Below are 8820 nucleotides of genomic sequence, written 5' to 3'. Positions count from 1 at the left end.
GACACTGGAAAAACAGGACTTTTCCCCTATTAGGTTCTGTAAGTACTTGAGAACAGAAAAATTTGGGGTAGAAAAATGTTAATGAAAATACTGCATTATAAAAGTTAAAATGACTGGTCAAATAACCATGCCAACAAATATGCAAAGATAATTGGTAGCAATCTGGCTCTACTATACTGCATTTTGACTTATTGTAAAGGCACTCTCTCCCAGCTACAGTTCAGATCCTTTCAGTGACTGTACAGATGATCAGATCTGGCTAGCACTTCAAAGAACTTTTATGAAAGATACAGGAGGTATTTTGGGATTTCAGAGAGTTTAGTTTCTGATAAATGTACTAAAATGAATTGTGCCATATAATTATTCATAAAGCTTATAACAACAATATTGAATGAGTACTCTCACTAGTGTGAGTATCCTATAACCAAAATGTGCTTTCCTCCTTTCATTTTTATGTGGTACAATATAGCTAGAGATACATGACACAACAAATTATAAAATCAAAACACACACACAGTGGAGCACAACCAGTAAAAAGAACATTAAAAAAGTCTGCCTTTTTTTCTTTTTCTTTTTTTTTTTTTTTTTAAACACACTCTAGTTGTTACAATTGCCAGGAAACCTACAATCAGCTATTGAAAATGGAGGGGCACAGCAGCTACTTTGCCTGGCAAAAGCACCACTTAAAATGCAAAAGTAATTGAAGAGAATTTGAATTTATTTGAGTAAGAAATCTGACCACTATAAATATCTGAAGCTTCAAATCAAATTCCACATCAATGTTGCATATAATTCCACAGTTTAATCACACTGAAAGGTGTGCAGTGTTGCAGCACTGGTTATCACCTCATGTACAGTATTTTTCTTAAACTGCACGAATTATGTAGGATTAAAATTATACAACACAAGTTTCTTAAATATGAAAATTGTTTAATCAAACTGAAATTCACTGCTGATTGCTCCAAATCCTCTTAATGCTTCCAGATGCCAATATTTGCCCTGTTTCTTTTATGGTTGGGATACATGGATTACCAGCCAAGCCCCCATCAGCTGCACAGACAATAATAGTCATGCTCTGAGCAGCTAGCAAGAGGGCTCATAGGAAAACCAGGTTTAGCAAAAGCTCTCTAGGGCTTCTTGTTTATTTACAGGACATTTGTTCAACCAAACTGACACACAGACCGGCAAAGCCTCCAACTATATTCCCTTCATGCAGCTGTGCAGCCTGTAAACTCCGTGCAAACAGAACCATTATTACATTTCTTCTTCTGATTTTTCCTTATCCTCCCTCAGGGCTACTCAAGCCCTTTTCAAGTTTTGAGCCTCAGCAGACATAGCTGGAACAGTCTGCTTCAGATCAGGGAGGCCCCCTCCACTGAACATCTGAAATCTTCTCCTGATATTTAGTACTTCAGTCCAAAGTGGAGCATGGCTTTTCCCTATGGCGCTGCCTGGCAAACAGCCCACAGTATTACCATCTCCGGGAAACAGCAAATTACTCATGTTCATTAAGGTGGCACCATTTCTAGTCTGGTACACATACCGTTGAAGCAGATCTCTGTTGCTGGATACAGAGCAGGAGGTAGTGTGCAAGGAATAGAGATATATTTTTTTTAAAGTTAAAGTTAATTTTGTCTCTGAACTATAATAAGGCTGTGGAGGCAGTCTTTTTAGATGTACAATGTATCTTTTAGATTTCAAAAGCCAGCTGTTTTGTTTTAATGCACTTCTGTTTAACACTGTAGTTTTATTTTTTGGTTTTCTACTCATACGAATCACCTGAAAGGTATGCTACATGTAACTTAATAATTCACTTTATCAATCCATTAGCAGTTATGGAAGAAAAGTCAAATTTCAACAAAATGAACATTCCTTAACTACAAATCAGCCCCCCAAAAGACAAACATGAATGCTAGAAACCTGCTACACGTATACAGACTGATGTGACCAGATGGCACACAGATAATATGTATGAATATTACTGACAGGTTTTGCCATTTATCAGCCTGAGTCCTGCTCACACACAAAGCTGAATTTCTCTACCAATTTGTGTAACAATGATTGGATCAATTCTGTCTTAGTTTCTGCATTTCCAGAATTTGACAAATGGCACAGACCAGATTTAGTTAATTTCAACCCCAAGTATCCAGAATACTGAGTCCTTTGCTTTCCTGTGGATGATCATTCTCCACATTTCAGTTTTTCTAAATAATTCCTGTGGGCACAGATTCTCAAAAACTAAGTTTGAGGCAATGTCTTATGACAAAACACTAACACAGTCAATCTGAACATCCAAGCCTCTCCCACTGTTCTAGCAAGCAGACACTGCTTCTTTAGTTTTCCTCTGCTTATAATCAAAATTGACAACTACACCTATTCCATATTCTCAGGCTTTTACAGAGAACACCAGACCTCTCCTCAACTAGAACCAACAGTAATACAATGCTGGCTAGCCACTAGGCATTAAAAAGACCTTTTTTATGTTCCCATTAATTTATAAAGCAGGTTTGTTGCCGTGTCCTGGTTTCCCCCAAGATTCCAGATATGTGTTGTGTAGCACCTTCATATTGTTTGTAATCAGTGCTGCATGTTCTAAAATGATGCAAGGGGCTGAACTGTGAGAGGCTTTTTAAAAAAATAAACAAATATGCAATTCCTTTATCAGTTAAATAGTCTTTAATTAACTAACCTCACTTGACCAGACTAATTGGCATAAAAATTACGCATCTCTGTGTTTAGCTGTATTTGAATAAATGTGAATGTCGGTGTTAATTAAGAGTAGATCAAGAGCTATCATTCCACTACTCAAAATGTAAATTTCCCTCAAAAAGGATTGTAAATAAGCAGTTACTTCTTTATAGTGCACAAAACTGTAATTGTGCAAACCTTCAGAAAAGACCAATGCCAAAGAGCCTTTAACAAATCACTGTTGAGCTGAAGAAGGAAATAAATACTGATACGTTCATTTTTTCCTTATTAATAACCAATATGGTAGACTACACTTCATTAGCAAATTAATTTCAAAAAGGAATCTAATGCAGCCCCAAAATCCTGTCTTGATTCTATTTTTTTCACATGTGGTCATATTTTCAAAATTACTGACACCTATGTTCATGTATATACAACTGGAATAAATTGAAAAAGGAAACCCCTTGGTTTCAACTTTAACATATAATTGTAGTCAAACTTCCACAACTAACTCATCAGCTGCCACTGCGACAGTCAATGCCAGGTCTTTAAGAGTTCAGCGTATGATTTTTTCTGAGTTCTTTTGGGAAAAAAAATAATCTATTCCTAGTCCTCTATCTTGCTAAAGTGTTAGAAGCTGCCAAGATAAAAACAGACTGAAATGGTCTTGCTTTTTAGTCTTGTAAATTGTTAACATGAAAATCTGCAAGACTTTCTACAACCTCAAGCAGATACAAGCTCCGTCACATCAGATAAAAGCAGCAAATAAAGGAATAGGATACAAATGACATTTTCCAACTCTTCCCCCAGTACAACCACTCAAATCGTCCTGAGTTTGAGAGAGGTATACAGTGACTGCATTGACTGCATTCCAGTGCAGAACTGATGCACAACAGTTTACAAAATTACAAATCTTTACTGTAAACAAACATAATATCTAGACAAACAGATAAGCACCTGGATTTTAATGTTGTCTTAACTGAAAAAGGGAAGGAAGATATTCCAGGATCAAAGTGAATACTGGTTTCAAACTATAAATAGAGCTGTTGTATATTTTTCACAAAGGCCAAAGGCAGAATACAAGCATGAAATAATATTTTAATATTTAAACATCACTTTTCAAACCTAATCTATTTTTACATAGAAAAGATATAAATCCTAAACCATGTTGAGCATCTACTACTTTTTTATTTTATTTTATAAATATCACTGAATTCAAAGTGCTTATTAGATGCTTCGGGTTTGTCCCAACGTGTTTTGAAATTGTGAGCTGAAGATTCTACGAGTCTTATTTTGCTGTTCGCAAACAAAAAAAAAAATTAAGATACTTCAGCAGAAAAAATTATGTAGATTACTGTAGCGTTTAAGTGAGCCATAGTAATCTACAGTCATTGCTAGGGAATTATTCCATGCATGATCAGGAAGTGTCTCTCCGGCCAGGCAGGCTCCAGGTCCCGGCCGTGCTGGCAGAGGTGGGGCGCGCCAGCCGCTAGGTGCTGCTCGCGTTAGAGGAAACAAACCAGAGCCACGACAAAGGGAACTCGGTGACCGTTTCATGACATGAACGTGTAGTTCCAGTATTCACTGTCTACTCCTGTTTCCTTAGTCAAACAGCTTCTTTAAAAACTTTACCCCAGGTTCAGACTGAAGATTGTTTCCACTGGTTTCTTTTAGTCTAGGCTGTGACAGATCTTTCATGAGGTGCTAAGAACGATGACATGAAACCTGACGGCGCTCTAACGCTTGCTTGCATTGCAATGTGTAAAACTATTATATTGAATTTTATATTTCAAAAATATTTATATATATAAAAAAACCTTGTATTGAATTCCCATATTTTAAAGGACTTAGCGGTTGTGTATGCACTGAGTTTTTAAGCAAAAATCCACCAGCCTGATCAGCACTTTCAGAGATTATATAACTTTATTTTAAAAAGCAGTTTAAAGTAGTTTCTTATCTCTTGCCAGTTTCAATTTTTATGTAAAATCAGCAGAAGTCCTGTAATGTCATTCCAACTTCTCGACTTTTTCATCGCAAAAATCTTCCCTGTTAGAATTCATTGTACATAAAAAGAATAATATTCTTGCTTTATCGGAAGTCTTAGGGAATCTACAGAAAAATGACAGATTTAATAATTGGCAAAGAGCATAGGTAATGTAACATTTTTTTCTAGGAAAAAGCCACCACACAATTAAAAAAAAGGAAGACAAATGTTTCTCATTGTCTTCCTGATGTTGTCAAATGAGTTCTGTCTTTTGAAGAAGAACCTTCACACACCTGTCCCTTCCAAATTGTACAGTAGAAAGCTAGATAAGTGGTGTTTTTTCATACGCAATTATCAGCATTCATATCTCAAAAATCAAGCTCCACATTTGGCACTGAGAACAAAATCACCTGTACCAATAATCACCTCAGAGAAAGCACTTACTGCTCCATAAACAAAAAATAAATATATGTTAATAAAGTAAAACACGTGAAATAAACCTGGGGCTCTGTACTAGAAACAAAATACACTATTTTCATTTTGTTTATGAACACCAATGGTATCATACCTCTGTGTTTCCCCAGATTTGGGAGGTTTTTCCTGTTTATGTGTAAAAGTAAGTTCTACCATTATAGTTTTAAATTACTGGCCATAACTTAAATCTGAGACCCAAATAAGGATGCATCAATATATATATATATGCATAGATTTATATAATAATGTGTATATCTATCTATCTAAATAGCTAGATCATACTTATCAGAATAGACATATCAGGTATATTAACTAAGATGTGAATCCAAATTTCACAGTCTTTACATTTGGAGTAACTGGTCCTTGGATCTCACAGTGTACCTTACTATGTATACATTTAGTGTGTGGAAAACTAAAACAAAATACAGCATAAAATTGAGAAAATTCCTACTAATATTGGATCAATAGCACTCTGAATCCAGATGATAACACACAATCATCTCTCATCTGTGCTAGGCTCCTCTAAATCTACTCCAATTTGTACAAAGTGGAAGAACCTGGCTCTGGACTGAGGCCACAGGCTGGCAGGGCTTGGCATTAAAAAGGGGATTGTTCCTGCCCAAAGAACTACAATCTAAACTAAAAACAGATAAAGGGAAAGAGATGAAAGAAAATAAGAGTTGAAGAAAATGGCCAAGAATTACCTTACAGATTAGCAAACAAACCCTATGTGCCACATATTTCAGTGTTGTTTTTTTTCATGGGCTATTGCCTCACCTTGCATTTCCATGGGAGTTCAAATCCAGATATTTCTGTATATTACCTAAATATAACTCCACTGTAATGTTCTAGGATAACAGAGTTGTAAATACAGTAATGTTGTCCACTGTTACTCAGTCTAAAACTATATTACAGTTTGTGGCTCTTACAGACGAGCTTGTGCATGTCACCAGTTTATTTTAAGACTGCATTTTGGGCTCAGGAGAAGAAAATGTCAGGGTGCAACCAGCCAAGCATCAGGAATAAGTAGAAATAACAGCAACAGAAGGAGTATTAAATGAGGACACCATGTAATTATTTTTGTATGGGAACTGCATTCAGTACCATCCTTGCTACTTCATTAGAAATAAGTGAAGCACAGTGCAGAAACCAATCAAAGATATTTCATTTAATCACTTGAAATGCACGATATCTTCCAAAATGGAGATTAACATTTCATTTTATAAAGGTGGGCAAACAAATAGTAATGCTGTGCCTGGGAGCTATATTCTGCCAAGATTGTATACTTACAGTAACTGTACATCTATATAGTAAACTGTAACATGTTAACTGGATGCTTTGGGGTTAGCATCCATGAAACCTGGGTAGACCCTCTAAGCAACAGCAAAGACAAGCAGCCTCATTCCCAAATCAAAACAAAGCCATCAAAAATCCGTGCCAGTTAGGTGTTTTTCTGCAATGCATATCTGTGCTAGTAGAAGCCCCTAATGCTCATACACTTATATATTAATAAAAGCGAGTTTTCACTGATCTGTTTTGCTATATCAATATAAATTACAACTTTGCTGGTATGCTGAATCCACAAAAGAGATCCTATGGGATCTAGTACACCAGCAACCCAGTAGCATTGACACAGTTTTAGATTAAAAAGTCACAATCAAATACTAGAAAGCTGTAAATGTTTTTTCAGCATATAAATTACCTGGAGTGTTTGTTCCTAGAAGCCAGACCTGGAGCATGTTCTGAGCAGAACTTCAGCCAATTTAATTCTGCAAGTTTCTCTCTCAAGAAGAGACAAGTTTGTACCAGGCAAGAACAACTTTAGAGCATTTCAGGATACCCAAGGCAGCTGCTTCAAGCCTTTACCTGAATCCTGACTACCATCATTCTCGAGTAAACTAGAAGCAGCAGCGTATATACCTATGCTGTGTCCGCACAACTTTCCAGAAGGAAAATTATCTGATGGTCAGCTAAATAAATCACTGCTAAGATAGCTTTGTCCACCAGGGATGCATAAGCATGTCACACCGAAGGCTGAAGCTAGAGGACTGTGAATAACTTCTCAAATAACTTGACTATCAATGTTTGTCTTTCAGTCACCCCTGAAGCACCCCTCATCTGCCACTGACTTGTACTGCAAGAGGAAGAGCTGTGGCACATTTCTCACGTTACACTCATTTAATTTAGGACACAGCAGACAGTTTTCAGATACACTGTTACCAGGCTTTTGCCTCATTTCAAGTTTTTAAAATGAGTTTACATTCTGTAACGCCTGAGCAACTATCTGATATGCAACAGAAGTATAACATGTCTCTCTAATTCACCTTTGATTGATGTTGCTGAGCCTATGGGAATAGGAACCACATGGCTGTGGATGCAGACAGCTTTATCACTTTATTTATCCTTGTCCATTATGTTGAAGTGGCAGCTCCATCCACTTTGGAGAGGAAAACTGGAAAGAGCTGTCTGGGACTCCATGAAGTGCTTCCTTTTCCTAGCGTCTACATTCCATTCTACAAAGGATGCCTCAGAGGGATCTGTCGTGTTCTTATACCCATATAGGATTACATGTATTTGAGAGCATGGTAATAAAATAAAATGAACATGACAAAGCCCTATTGGGGAAAAAGCCTCATTCTTCTCCTGGCTGCTTCACCAAAATACACATCAATGTGGATTTTGAGATTTAATCTCATTACCTCTTTGGGGTGTTTTTTTTTGTTTGGTGTTTTTAAATATGCCAGAACTTGAGAAGGATGGCCTTCTTGCATATCTCTTGTACTCTACCTTCAAGCCCCTGCCCCCGTCTAATTTGAAGCAGTTCATTCTACCCTGAATTTTTGAAAGAACCATTTGCTGCTTCCAGGATCCCCTTATATAAAATAATAAACAGCACATCTACAAAATTAAGCTTTTGTCATGACTGGCCTCATCCAGCTTCACTGGTGCTCACGGTCAAAATGATCTGTATTTCCCAGTCTCCGTGTACCATTGCCTGAGGTTTATGAGCTTTTTTTTTTTTTTAAACAAGGTTTTTTGTGATTGGGGAGGGGGGGTTGTTGCTTTTGAGTGCAAGAACAAGATGAAGAAAATGGAGAAACAATGAGCTGATTTAGTAACTAACTGGAGACCCTTCGAAGGCTCATTAACAAATAAGAAAGCCCAGAAACATCCCTAGAAGTCATCTGCAATTGCTGATTGCAACTTGTAACTTAAGATTTTCACCTCATCGATCCACTTTTTCCAACATTTGCCTTCGAGCCTGTGATGAGCACACAAGAAAGCATGGAAAACAGCTGGTAGCAGAGACACAGGAGATATTTTTTTTTTAAAACAACAGTGACAGCATTCATAGACATGAGGCAGGTAATTTCATCCAAATCTAGATGGCTTAGATTTTCAAATTAAAAGCTACATACTAATATAAAGCCTCCCTAATAATTAATAATCTAATAAATTAATATTTGTGCACTTAAAATCCATAAATCCTAATTTCAGATTTTTTTTACTTTCTGCTCTTTTGATCAGATAATCAAAATTGTGCAAATTATAAGAACTATGAAACATTTAGGGCTTCAGGCATTCACTGTATATATCCATTAAAGGTAGCATTAGTCCTTCAGTCACACTGTGTCTGTAACACTCCATGAAACACAATAAAAGGTGGTTTTCTT

This window comes from Falco peregrinus, chromosome 14 (genome assembly GCF_023634155.1).
Source record: "Falco peregrinus isolate bFalPer1 chromosome 14, bFalPer1.pri, whole genome shotgun sequence".
Lineage (NCBI taxonomy): Eukaryota > Metazoa > Chordata > Aves > Falconiformes > Falconidae > Falco > Falco peregrinus.
This window is presented reverse-complemented; position numbering follows the sequence as displayed.